The following is a 14,768-nucleotide window of genomic DNA, read 5'->3' as shown; positions in this document are numbered from 1 at the left end:
AGCATGTTGTCCACGAGAGGGACGGTGGTGGTTGGGGGGGGGGGGGGGGGTGAGCGGAAGAGGACAAGTTGTTCTTCTATTGGTATGTACTCTGGCATTATAGTGCTTTAAAGAATGTTCGTTCAAGTTCATATAAGAACGTAGCATTTTATTTCCAAAGTGTAGTAAATATTTGTTTTCTCATAGCAGGGTGATCGCACTACAAGGCTGCAATTTTTAATTGACCATCAAGTGGGTTTTTGGTGGAAATGACACAACACCAGCAGCATGTTGTCCACGAGAGAGGAAGGGGCGAGCGGAAGAGGATTTTAAAGATTGTTTTTCTATTGGTATGTACTCAGGCTTTATAGTGTTTTAAATAATGTTCGTTCAAGTTTATATAAGAAGGTAACATTTTATTTCCAAGGTGTGGTACATCTTTTTTTCTCACAGCAGGGTGATCGCATTACACGGCTGCAATTTTTGTTTGCCCATCAAGAGGGCTTTTGGTGGAAATGACACATCACCAGCAGCATGTTGTCCACGAGAGAGGAAGGGGCGAGCAGAAGAGAACAAGTTGTTGTTCTATTGGTATCTACTCAGGTTTTATAGTGTTTTAAAGAAAGTTCGTTCAAGTTCATATAAGAACGTAGCATTTTATTTCCGAAGTTTAGTAAATCTTTGTTTTCTCACAGCAGGGTGATCGCACTACAAGGCTGCGATTGTTATTTGCCCATCAATAGGTCTTTTGGTGGAAATGACACACCAACAGCAGCGTGAAGTCCACAACATTGTGGAGGGGGAGGGGGGGCGAGAGGACAAGTTGTTATTCTATTGATATGTACTCACCGTTTATAGTGTTTTAAAGAATGTTCGTTCAAGTTCATATAAGAACGTACCATTTTATTTCCAAAGAGTAGTAAATCTTTGTTTTGTCACAGCAGGGTGTTCGCATTACAAGGCTGCAATTTTTATTTGTCCATCAACTGGGCTTTTGGTGGAAATGACACACCAATATCAACATGATGTCCACGAGACGGGGGGGGGGGGGGGGGGGGGTGGGGGGGGGGGGGGAAGAGAACAAGTGGTTATTCTATTGGTATGTACTCACGCTTTATAGTGTTTTAAAGATATATCATTCAAGTTCATATAAGAACGTAGCACTTTATTTCCAAAGTGTAGTAGATGTTTGTTTTCTCACAGCAGGTTGTTCGCATTACAAGGCTGCAATTTTTATTTTCCCATCAACTGGGCTTTAGGTGCAAATAACACACAACCAGCAGCAAGGTGTTGACGAGATGGGTGGTGGCGGAAGGGGAAGAAGTCAAGTTGTTATTCTATTGGTATGTACTCACGCTTTATAGTGTTTTAAAGATTGTTCGTACAAGTTCATATAAGAACGTAGCATTTTATTTGCAAAGTGTAGTAAATCTTTGATTTCTCACAGCAGGGTGTTCGCATTACAAGGTGGTAATTTTTATTTGTCCATCAAATCAGGTTGTGGAAAGGGGCTAAGTTCCATTACTGTTAGTTATACAAGAACACACACAACTTTATTCCTCAAACCAATGCACAGTTTTCTCTTTAAAGCAACAAAGATTAATTTATGGCTGAGGGCCCAAGTAACCGCTCAAGAATAAGCTTAAATGATTGCTTTTAAAACACCAGGATTTAAAGTAATGGTTGAAGGCCTTACTTAAGCAAAATTACAATATCTTTTCGGCTAAAGGCTAAGATAATATTCAGATCAGCTACCGAAATTCTTGAAAGGCTAAATATTAATAAGTCCCGGCTAAATGCCATATTAAGGAAAATTCAAGTTAATTCTTTGGAAGGCCCAATAAAAAAATTTTCTATACATAATAAGAGAGAGGCTTTAAGGACAAGCTTTTACACAGTACAACAGAAAAACATCTTAAGAGAACTTGACATTTGACTCTCCATCCAATATAGCATGCTGCGTCCCTTGATACCCCATATGATCGTACTTTTGACAAGAAGCATAGATGGTGTACCAGGAGCGGTTCTAGAAGTCGGTCAAGGGAGGGGCTAATGGTGGTGGTGGTGGTGGTGGTGGTGGTGGTGGTGGTGGTGGGGACTGGAATATCGCTTCACAAAAGGAGAGTTTGGGTTCTCTACTGACAAACTGGTAAAATTTAGTGTTGCTGAATGTAGTTTTTGGTAACTGTTTTAGAGTTCAGGGTAAAAAAATGTGTTTTAGGAAATAATAAGACGCCTATTTTAAGTTAAATGATATTTATTGGTTTTGATAGTAAGCTATTTTTCACACTTTTTCTTTTGTTAAAATGTGTTTGAAATACATTGGAACCTATATAGCTACATAATTATTAAAGAAAATGATTGAATCTGTTGGAGCAATATATTCGCTGATTTCTGAAGTCATTTTATCCAGCGTGATATACACCGGGGGGGACTATAGCCTCATAGCCCCCCCCCCCCCCCCAATTCCCGCTGCCACCAACCCTGTGTGGTACTGAGCCAAATGCTTTTCGGAAACCAAGAAATACTGCATATACCAGGTCGCCTTGATCCAAAGATTTCGGTATGTCATGTGAGAAAAGTGCGAGTTGTTTCACATGATCGATGTTTTCGAAACCCATGCTGGTTGGCATTGAGGACATCATTCTGTTCGAGATACCTCATTATGTTTGAGCTCAGAATATATATTAAGATTCTACAACAAATCGATGTCAAGGATATACGGTAGTTTTGTGGATCGCTTCAACTACCCTTCTTGTACATGGGTGTGACCCGTGCCTTTTTCCAAGAACTGGGCACGGTTTTTTGTTCAGGTGATCTATAACATATTATAGTTAGCGTGGAGTCTGACAGGGTTTTCATTGGTGCTCGGAGATTTGTTCAATTTCAACGATTTCAACTGTTTCTCAACATCACTGAGACTAATGCTTATTTCATTCATCGTTTCAGTTGTATGAGGATTAAATTAGAGCAATTATTCTGGGTTTTCCTCTGTAAAGGAACATTTGAAATCGGAGTTAAGCATTTCAGCTTTTGCTTTGTTACCCTCAATATCAGTTCCTGTGTCATTGGCTAGGGACTGGACACTAACTTTGGTGCCACTAACAGCCTTTAGATATGACCAGAACTACTTTGGATTTTGTGAAATGTCATTTCAATATTCTGCTATGGTGTTCATTGAGTGAGTTTCTCATAGAGAGAAATTGGAAATGTGTCATTCGACAATCTCAAAGAACCACTGAAGACATAACGAAAAAGACACGGATCGAAAGTAAGAATATGAAAAACATGAAAAAAGAGAAAGAAAAACGGGTCATTGCATCGGACTCTCTTGCGGAGGATCTGTGTTCAATTCTCAGTACTCTGCTTCCACGAAATTTTTACTCGGTGAGAGGCCTGGAACGAGTTGCACCCACCCCTTGATACCAACTGAGGAACTACTTGAGTGAGTAGTAGCGGCTCCCATGTCTAAAAAAAGTAGTCTACAACAGCCATGAGAGCCGTGTAATGAACCCATGTTCCTCCATACCGCATCCGGGTGGGGGGGTCAACTAACCTCTCTCGTTGGCCTATTACGGCATCTGAATGACGTGACATGGCCCGTGTCTGATACAGAAAAACCTCAAGGAGGGGGCGCTAAAGATATCTTCAGCTACCATTACTTTTACCGTAATGAAAAATAATCAAGTCACATGCAAAGTTTAATTCTCGAATAAACAGTCTATTCGCACTAAAAATCCAACGCTAGTAGACTTAGCACTAAAACACACAATCACACGCCGCGTATTTCGAATATCACTAAGCACAACACTGATTGAAGTCCATGGTAATAGCCAGTAATCGCAGTTGTTCACTTTTATCACTTCCAAGTTATCGCAACGATTGTAGCTTTCAAACTGACTACCTGGCAGCGACACTATATGTGGCTCTGATTGTTTGGAGAACATTCGCTGCCAGAATGTCTGCTTCCAGACTTTTATGTAGTGTGAACAGAAATACCTACTGTGAAACCGACAAGCCAATATGTACATTACGACACAACGCATAATATAAGGGCGAGTTTCCAATTATGACTCGTATTACGAGTTAGGTATGGTAAACTATTGTTACATTATTAGTGAAAATATTGTTAACGAGTCTCTATGAATTACTATTATTAATACTTCAAAATCAACTCATCACTCTCACTCTTGAGTAATCTTCACACTTGCACTCGCTACAACTAGGACTTTTTATTTATTCATTCTTGTCTTAATATTTCTCCTTCTGAATGTAAACTACCTTCCTATTCGGCGAATAGTCCGTATTTACAACGCTACGTATCGAAAAGTTCTCTGTAGCAGAAAACAGTAGCATTTTCGCGACATATCTCGAACAACGTATGGAGGTCACTCTAATGGCCGCGACTTTTCTCGCAGGTATGTGTTAGCTCTTTATGTGCCAGACAGAAATGTATAAAATACGTTGTCGCGAAAGCGCGTACTACGTGGGAAAGTACAGCTACTCGCTTCAGTCGAGTCGACTGGCGAAAGAAACGAACTAGTGGCGGGCTTGTGAGCGGCGGGGGCGGCGCGGGTGGCAATGTGTGCCACCCTGCAAGGGTGCATGGGTGGCAGGGGGGGGGGGGACAATCTTATTTTACTCTTTGATGTGTTATATATTATTATATATTGAGCAAGCAGTAAAGGAAACAAAAGAAAAATTCGGAGTAGGTATTAAAATCCATGGAGAAGAAATTAAAACTTTGAAGTTCGCCGATGACATTGTAATTCTGTCAGAGACAGCAAAGGACTTGGAAGAGCAGTTGAACGGAATGGACAGTGTCTTGAAGGGAGGATATAAGATGAACGTCAACAAAAGCAAAACGAGGATAATGGAATGTAGTCGAATTAAGTCAGGTGATGTTGAGGGTAGTAGATTAGGAAATGAGACACTTAAAATAGTAAAGGAGTTTTGCTATTTGGGGAGCAAAATAACTGATGATGGTCGAAGTAGAGAGGATATAAAATGTAGACTGGCAATGGCAAGGAAAGCGTTTCTCAAGAAGAGAAACTTGTTAACATCGAGTATAGATTTAAGTGTCAGGAATTCGTTTCTGAAAGTATTTGTATGGAGTGTAGCCATGTATGGAAGTGAAACATGGACGATAACTAGTTTGGACAAGAAGAGAATAGAAGCTTTCAAAATGTGGTGCTACAGAAGAATGCTAAAGATAAAGTGGGTAGATCACATAACTAATGAGGAAGTATTGAATAGGATTGGGGAGAAGAGAAGCTTGTGGCACAACTTGACCAGTAGAAGGGATCGGTTGGTAGGACATGTTCTGAGGCATCAAGAGATCACCAATTTAGTATTGGAGGGCAGTGTGGAGGGTAAAAATCGTAGAGGGAGACCAAGAGATGAATACACTAAGCAGATTCAGAAGGATGTAGGTTGCAGTAGGTACTGGGAGATGAAGAAGCTTGCACAGGATAGAGTAGCATGGAGAGCTGCACCAAACCAGTCTCAGGACTGAAGACCACAACAACAACAACAACAACAACAATGTATGGTAGTTTATGTTTTCTCTTTGATCATTGCTATGTAGCATTGCTGAATAAATAGTCTCTAAAAATGTGTGTTCCTGGCAATATGGTGTATTGTGTATTTGATTAAAAGGTCAACTTTATAATCTCACAGAGGACTAATAAGAGTCAGTATCTAATAGGTTATGGGCCCAGGAGGGATTAGTGAACTTTGCATACCAAAGAAATAAACTGATAAATCAAGGTTACATAATTTTCGCGTGTGTTCAACGCGTTGCTATCGTATTTTCTTTTTGCAGAGAAACTTTCAAGATTTATTTATTTAATTATCTGAACAGATTGAAGATGGCTTTGTTTAATTTAGAAAAGTTGACCGGTATGACAAACTACAACGACTGGAAATTCACGATGGAATGTACCTGAAACCTGAGGGACTAAGGGACACAATTGCTGGCACTGACGAAGATGAGAAGAATGTACAGAAAGCATTACAAAAATTACGTTTTCTGTAAATTCAACTGTGTATCCAAATCTTCGTGGAGCAACGACTGCTAAAGAAACGTGGCAAAATTTACATTCTGCATTTGAAGATAACAGTTTGTTTAGTTATATTGGGCTGTTACAATGCTTGATGAATGTACGATTGGCTTCTGAGAAAAATATGGAGGCGTATTTGTCGAAAATTATGTCACATGCTCAACAAATTCGAAGCATTAGTAAGGAAATGGGCGATGATTTCGTAGTTGCAATTATGCTTAGTGGACTTCCAGCAGATTTCCAACCCTTGATTACGGCAATTGAGAATTCGGGTGTCAAGATTACTAGTGATTTAGTAAGTCAGCGATTAATTCAAGAATCGACGAAACGTCAGTTTGCATCCACAAATGAGACCACAGATTCGGCGCTGGTAGCTAGTAAGCAGGACAGTAACCACCAGAAAAGATCTGCGAAATATCAAGCCTTTTAAGTGTTATAAATGCCAGAAACCTGGTCATAAGGGAAATGAGTGTAGAGCAAAGAAGAAACCAAATAAATTTTCAAATTCTGCGAATGCAGTGAGTACTGAAAACGAAACTGTGTGAATGGCTTTAACTGCATCTTCGCGTCATAGTGACGGGTGGTTTGTGGATTCCGGGTGTTCACGACACATGACGGATCAGAGAGCCTCGTTCAACACTTTCCAATCGCCCACAGCTGCTAAAGTGACAGTAGCAGGTAGCAGCAATCTTCAGGCTATTGGAGAAGGCGATGTTCATCTTCGAGTTACTTGTGACGACAAGAATAAATAGATAACTGCTACTGATGTTGCGTATGTTCCAAGCCTTGCTTACCACCTACTTTCGGTTAGTCAGATGACAAGACGCGGATTGTGTGTATTGTCTGACAATGTGCAGTGCGGTGTATACAAGAAAAGTGATGTAATTGTTTCTGGAACACCAGTAGCAGCTGCAACTCAAATGAATGGTATGTATCGATTAGGTGAAGTGCATCATTACGAAAATGTTGTAGAAATTGACAGTTATGAATTGTGGCGTCGAAGATTGGGACATTTGAATCGTGTAAGCATGCATTTATAAAAAGAAAAAACGGCTGATGGACTGAACTGGTCGAACGTCAATTTAGATCCGTGTATTCCCTGCATAAAAGGTAAACAGTTTCGACAACCTTTTCCTAAAACATCAGATAGAAGAGCAAAAGATCTACTTGACATTGTGCATTCTGCTGTTTGTGGACCAATGTGCATGGCTTCGTGGGAAGGACCACGATATCTTCTCACTTTTACGGATGATCTGTCAAGAAAATCTTTTGGTTATATGTTAAAATCAACAACCGCATACTGCAAAGTTGCGCATTTCGTTGTGGTACAAGAAACCAGTAAGATACCATAAAAGCGGCTCCCAGTTCTCGTTAGCACGCGAGTGCCCAGCTACGAGTTAACAGGTGCAGAACCGCATTTTGCCTGCTGACGTGTGCGCCGCAGCCTGTCGTAGGTTTCGGCAGAGGACTGCAGGTCGGTTGGGTGACATCGTGGTATTTACAAAACCTAATGTCGAAGTTCCGCTAAGTCCCAACCAACCACGAGCTTTGTCGCATGTCCTGTGTTGACGAGATCACGTGCCCTGAAAACAGGTTCTGTAGCAGGCAGTGTCGCCCGGGCATTCGTGCGCGCGTTGTTACGAACTGTAAACTTGCTCCAACCCATATTTAGCAAGTCAGTTTTTTAGCAAGTCAGTTTTGAAAGTGCTGTGTGGTTGATATGTGAGAATGGTTTTAGAAAACATCGTAGCAGATCGTTTGAATCATTTTATCGGAGACTATGTTGAAAATTTGGACCAATCTCAGTTGCAAATTGGAATATTTGGAGGTGAGCATAGCGATATTGGGTGCGTCGTAGTTCTGTTGCGTACCGCTATGCAATTCCTATAAGGTGCGGTATGTATTTTCTTTTTATGTGTTGTAATCCCCTACATGTTATTCAATACTTTGTTAGGTGATGTCGTCTTGCAAGATTTAATTTTAAAACCAAGTGCACTCAATGAGTTAAATTTGCCGGTGAAAACTGTGTATGGGAATTTAGGTAAGTTACCTCTTTCAAGTTTTTAAGTAATATCAGTTCTGGCTGTGGTTCATATTTTATAGAAGCAGCCTTCATTCGTTCTTACTCCAAGCTTTTGTAAAGTTAACTTAAGTCTTTCCACATTCCTTCAGGTGGAATTTGTGGAAACAAGATACTTGTGAATGCTTAACTGAATGAATGACCAGTAAAGTTAGTAGTTATGGATGACCCCTCAACTCTACTATATATTGCATGCCGCCAAGTCCAGTAACAGAACTCAAGAAATCCAATATTTGAGAAAGTCGTCTTACACATTATAAAACTTATATTGAAATTATGTTTTCTTTAAGTTTACTTTAAACTTTGTTGGCAGTAAATTCCATTATTTTTCGTGTATGTTGGGCACTCCACACGTATTTTTCGGTGGCAAACTAAAAAATGGCGTTTCTCGACCTGTCACTTTCTTGTGGGTGTGCTATATATACGGTACAGAGGGGAAAGTGCCGAAAACCAGACCCGCAATTTCTTTTTTATTTAAAAAATAAAGTAGTAAAAATCAACTTTTAAAGGCACAGGATACTTACTTTATATCACCATTTATATTTTACGCTAAAAAAAATAAACAAAATTATTTTAAAAAACGCGAGAGTTCTGAAAATAACTGCCAAAATTGGAGCCTTCAAAAAATAATCATAGTAGTACCAAATAAAACGTGAAATTGCTATCAAATAAGAGAGTACACAATCTAGTTTCAGATTAAGTGTAGTATAGCACCAATCAGAAGATTATAGAATTTCTGTCTCCTTTGCTGAAAACAAGAGCCCTGTAGTAGACATTCCTACAGGCTTTCTTTCTGAATGTGGGTCGACAGAAGCGTCCGATCCCGCGCGTCCGCTTTGACCCGTGTCGTAAGGGTGTTGGGGTGTGTGACGTCTTGACGGCGCGGAGATTGGTTTGTGCGTGTAGCGTGTTTCTAGATGTGGTCGTGTTGTTGTTTGTTGTGCCATCTGGTGGTATGTTCAGGTTAACGATTTTGTGTGAAGGTTGATTTAGTGTTGTTCGCTGTACGTTGTGTGGCAATTTTAGTAAAATTAATCGGTTGTTGTTTTTTTTTTTTCAGGAATGGATGACAGATAAAATTAACAGTGCGCGCCTGAGGGATATGATGGGGAACACTCCTTTGCAACTGATCAAGTTTTTGCAGCTTTTCGGTTTAATTGCCGAGGTTGTGAAATGCTCTGTTTGTGGCGAAGAAATGAATTTGCCTAATGTTCCGGCGCCTCGGACCAGGAACGGTTACATGTGGCGCTGTCGAAAGGACATTTGGCGCCCCACACGGCACGGTTCCTGGTTCGAGAAGTCTAGGTTGGACATGCGCCAGATTGTACTGGTGACTTATTATTTTTGTTATAGATCTCCACAAAGTTTTTGCGCGCATGAGACTGGTGTGAGTGAGAGGAGTGTGCTTGATTGGTTTTCTTTTTGCTGTTCATTAAGTACAGGGGTAAGTACAGGTGTGCGTGAGAGCCTGTGTGTGATTGCAGAGGCCAACCTAGTTTGTAGCGCCGGAACTTTTTTGAGGTAAGTTTTTATTTTTTTTGTTTTGGGTGTGTTGGGGTCGAGGGAGGTGTTTTATTGCAATGTGTGGATGTGAATGTTGGTATTGGTATCGGGAGATGTTCTTGAGCTACATAGGTCAAGGGAAGTGTTTGATCCTAATTTATGGGTTCGGGAGCTGCTGCTGCTGAGCTATATAGGTTAAGGGAAGTGTCCGATTCCAGATGATATTGTGTTTAGTGGTATTTGGGGGTTTTCTGATGTCGGTTTTTTCGTCGTTTCGCGTTTTTTTATGGGGGCAGGTGTCTAAATTTGTTTATATTTAGTTGGCCCCACCCAAAAACCCCCATTTCCGCTCTTGTTCCGTTAGTGTCATCAGGCTTTTTGTGGAACGTGTTTGTGTTTTGTGTTTGTTTCGATGTATTTGCGTCTTCATAATGTGTACCTAACGACTTTATATGCGCCATTTTGGAATCGTGGTTTATGGTAGTTTCCGTCATATTTGTGACGTCATGGGTCAAAGCAGACGGCCGGGATCGGACGCTTCCGTATTTCCGAAACTTCCATAGCAAGGCAATACTAAATCAGCTCATCAAATTTTTACCCAACATTCTAAGTCTACATGTTTTTGCTGCTTCCTCGGTTGTAATGTTTTTCATATTGGACAACTGTGTACCGAACATTTTCCAACCCATCTTTTTGTGTACTATAGCTTATCATTTTACAAGGGACACTTTCTTTGATCTTCCTTCCCCACTATTATCTTAGAATTCCGAGAGAATAACTCTGTGTGTACTAATATAGGGAGACTTTAAACGGAAAAAATAACAGATCTGCTTCAGGCAACTGAAAGGAGTCCAGTTTTCACAACAACATATGTTTTGTTAACCAAATAAATTAACCAAACATCTAAAGGGATTGATCATAAACATTAAACTTGAATCTTACTATGTAAGTACACAAAAATAAGTTGAAGGGTTTATCTGCCAATATCTTCGCAAAATAATGAAACATGTAATGCAATGCAAAATCTTTTCACATAGTAATTACATACATTAATTGCCAGCAGGAATTAATTTATATAAATGAGGCAAGAACAACATTTGAGCTGGACTGGCATTCGAAGTCCCCGGCATTCGAACTCGTGGTCTCCAGCATACTAGGCAGATGCGCTGACCACTACGTCGGCCTCGAGAAGCAATGATCTTGGACAGTGCATCAGTGTGTTGTATAAATTGAGAATTTGTGCCTAACAACAAGTGATCCAGGTTAGTCCATGTGGGTGTGATGGCCATGTGTCCAGGTGACATAGTGGTCAGCTTATCTGCCTATTAAGCTGGAGGCCTTGGTTCGAATCTGTCTGGCACAAGTTTTCAACTTGCTCCATTGATATAAATCAATGTCCATTGACAACTAACGTCTTTAATTCCTTTGTGTCTTGATTCATAGTGGCTGCAGGATCAAAATGTCTTTTGGACATCTGCAAAATCTTTGTTGACAAAACATGTAATGGTGAAAGTGGGCAACGTGTGCACTTCTTTAAACGGTGGTAGAAACACAAGTTACTATCAGCATTGATTCCTCCAGAGTGCAGGAGAATATTTATCTAGGAGACCAAGGGTTCCACTTAAGCAGATGGGTGGGGGAGAGGAGGCATTTTTGATGCCTTTCCGCTCTTTAGAATCAGAGAGCATTAACATATGGTGTGAACATAAACATTAGCCTACACGCCAGGTTGGCTTTTACCAGAATCTTAGAAATTCATGTTCATTGACCTCATCAACTAGCAACCAAATTATCACCATTGAACCTAACCTACACCTCACATTACACTGCATATTGGTCTGTCATCAGAAGCAAGATTTCAGGGGCAGTCCAGTATCACGCTCTGTCCAAATGTCTTTGTCAAAATGTTAAATCAGTTGTCTGTGGCATCCTCAATCCTTATGATAGTAGAGTTTCTAATATGACACTTTGTCATACATCTACATTTATTTATTAATTTATTTGAATTGTCATCCATCCCAGTCATGTAATGGCATAAAACAGACTGTAAAATGTTGTGTTTGTTGGTTTGTGGTGGTTGTTGTCCAGTCTGATACTATTCAGCTCTATTCTTTGCAAGTCTTAATCTCTGCATTACTACTACTGCTGTATCCATTTGAGTCTGCTTAGTGTTGCTAAGAACTGGTCTCCTTGTACAACTGTTTAACCTCTACCCTTCCTTTCAGTACCAAACTTAATATTCCTTGACATATTCTCATCTTAGCATATGTTTATACTGATTTTGAGCTGAATGCCTCTCTGAGCGAATACATGCATTACGTTCCCACTGCTAATCTTTTCTTGATGTTCATTTCTGTGCTGTTGTTGCTGGCAAACAGAGATCCCAAATCAGGACTCACCTGACCAGGCCACAGTTTTCCTGTTGCCTGGGTTTTAACTGATAGGCTCACAAGCCCAACAGAGACTTTGCAGGCACTGTGTTGCTGTTAGCAAAGGCATTCACATCAGTTGTCTGCTACCATAGCTAATAAATACCAAATTCTGCTGCAATATTGTAATGGATATATTCATCATACATCCAAGATTGATTTCTGGGGTTATTTCATCCAGTTTGCTTGTCTGTTTGCACTGAGAACTCTATACAAATACTGCTGGTCTGTCATTAAGTGAAGGGCATCTGTCACTGCATTTTCTTTAGTGAGATGTAATGCCCGAAATTTGATGTTCTCTGAAAACTCTTGACACTGTGTGTCTCAGAATGTTCAATTCCCATACTATTTCCTAAATGGAGTGTCCATGCATCAAGCTCCAACTACTATTCCACATTCAAACTCTGTTAATTCCCATTGTATAAACCTTTTCACAGGAGTACAAATGATGGCCCTGCTAATGTACTACCTTGTGTACATGATACTACCACCATCTGTATATTTGTGTATAGCTACCCCACAACTTTATCACCTCAGCATATACAGTTGCATTTTTTATGTAAAAAATTTTAAGTTACAGCCTTAAGGAATCCATTTATAACCATAATACTCACTGAACATTAAAGATTGACATGCCTGCTACTTTACTTACAAAAACACAAGTTGCGGGCACAAACACATGGGGAATAAAGCTTTTTAACATGTTACCTGTGCAGGCACATGCTGCATCTCCTTTAAAAATGATATCCAAAAATAGTCAGAAGAAAAGGTTTTTACCCTCTTAAAAATTTTGAAGTAGCTTAAAATAATACATTCAAGAACAGGATAATACTGGGTGACAAGTGGTGTGCTCCAAAGTTGAGTTTTGGAGGGACCAGTAGTGGAAAATGGTAATGATCATATGGCATTGTTGACCGGGAGGCCCCATTCGGTGAGTTCGGCTGCCATATTGCAAGTCCTTTTTAGTCGACACCACTTCGGCAAATTGTAAGTCAATGATGATGAAAATGTTGATGGACACACAATACCAAGTTCCTTGCCGGGAATCGAATCTGGGCCCCCTGTGTGGTAGGCGGTGATGCTACCGCTACAGTACGTAGGTGGACAGGTCCAGTAGTACCAGGATTGGATGTGATGGTCCAGAAAAACTGTTTTTGAACCAGGCTGTTGGGGTAATTAAGTCCCGTGAAGGCTGAGATGAGAATGTTGTATTGCCATAAAGAGTCTGCATCCACACAAATACAATTGTCTCAAATTCCAAGCCTGTATGGGAGCAAACATTTGACAGTGAAAGGATGCCAACCGTCAAAATGTAAGTAATGTAGTTTGTTAGTAGGTTTAATGTGGACAGAAACGTGTAAATTGTCTTAAGTGAGGATTAGATCAACATCAAGAAAATTGAAATAGGACTCAGGGTAGGACTATGTGAAATTTAATTGGGAGAAGGTATTTAGAGAGTCCAAAAATTTAAACAGGTCAGCTTCACTCTGAGTCCATATGCCAAGGACATCATAAATGTATCAAAAGCAAACCAGGGGCTGAAGGCTTATGGATTCCAGGAAAGCCACGCCCCCCCCCCCCACCCCCCAGAACCCATGATTTCCCATAATCAGACCCATTCTCTCTGGGAATTTGCCCACCACACATAGAATACCTTATTGTTGCCCTCCCTATCTCCGCAACATTCCCGTCGGACGCTATGCTCCTTCCGTACTCTTCTCCCTACCCTACGGCTCCTATCCATGTGACTGTCACCACTGCAAGACTTGCCCTATACACCCTCCTACAACCAGCTATTCCAACCCTGTAACTGGCAAAACATGTAGCATCAAAGGGAGAGCCACCTATGAAGTGACACATGTCATATACCATCTGTTATGTAAACACTGTTTGCCCTTTTATGTCAGCATAAATACCACCCAACCGTTAATCAGCGTGAAAGGACATAAGCAGACAGTATACCAGCAACATGCAATGTCCTGTAGCAGAGAATGCTCTACAAGACAGTCATTACCTCGGTGACTGTTTCACCACAGGTGTCATCTGATTTTTATCCCAGACTCCAGTTTCTCAGAACTCCACAGGTGAGAAATGGTGCAACAACATGTCCCTTGTTCTCGCCAACTACCTGGTCTTAATTTATGTTAACTGCTTCCATCTCAACATTTCTTCACAGTACCTACTCCTTCGTTCACTCCATTTTAGTTTTGTACAATTTTGTACTATTGAGATCACCCTTCTGTAGTCCCATAAATTATTTGAACAACTTATTACTTTCTTCTTGAAGTCGGAGGCTATTCTGGGTATCTCATGTATTGTGTATCAGGTGAATGGTTTTGTTATGTTTTTAAACCCAATACTTTGCATGTCTCATGTATCGTGGTTGCCAGGTGTACTCATTTTGTTATGGCCTGTTCCCCAAGCATCTCAATGACGCTGTTCATATTTGGTTTTGAGATGCCCACACCTGTTATAAGTAATCCCACAATTTCTTAGCTACTGATAGGCAATATACTTTTTCCACATGGTCACAATGAGCCATGTTAGGTCTAAATTTTGTGACAAGGGTGCAAAAGTTTTTATAATTTTCAGGTGTCTGCGGGTGCGTGTGTTTGTGTTTTTTTTAAATTATGCTGCATTCCTGGTACACTTTTTCAGCAAAGTGAACAATAAGAGGTTTTAAGGGTTTTGATGTAGTATTTGCCACACCAGAGA

This window comes from Schistocerca piceifrons, chromosome 10 (assembly GCF_021461385.2).
Source record: "Schistocerca piceifrons isolate TAMUIC-IGC-003096 chromosome 10, iqSchPice1.1, whole genome shotgun sequence".
NCBI classification, from domain to species: Eukaryota; Metazoa; Arthropoda; class Insecta; order Orthoptera; family Acrididae; genus Schistocerca; species Schistocerca piceifrons.
Note: the sequence above shows the minus strand (reverse complement) of the source record.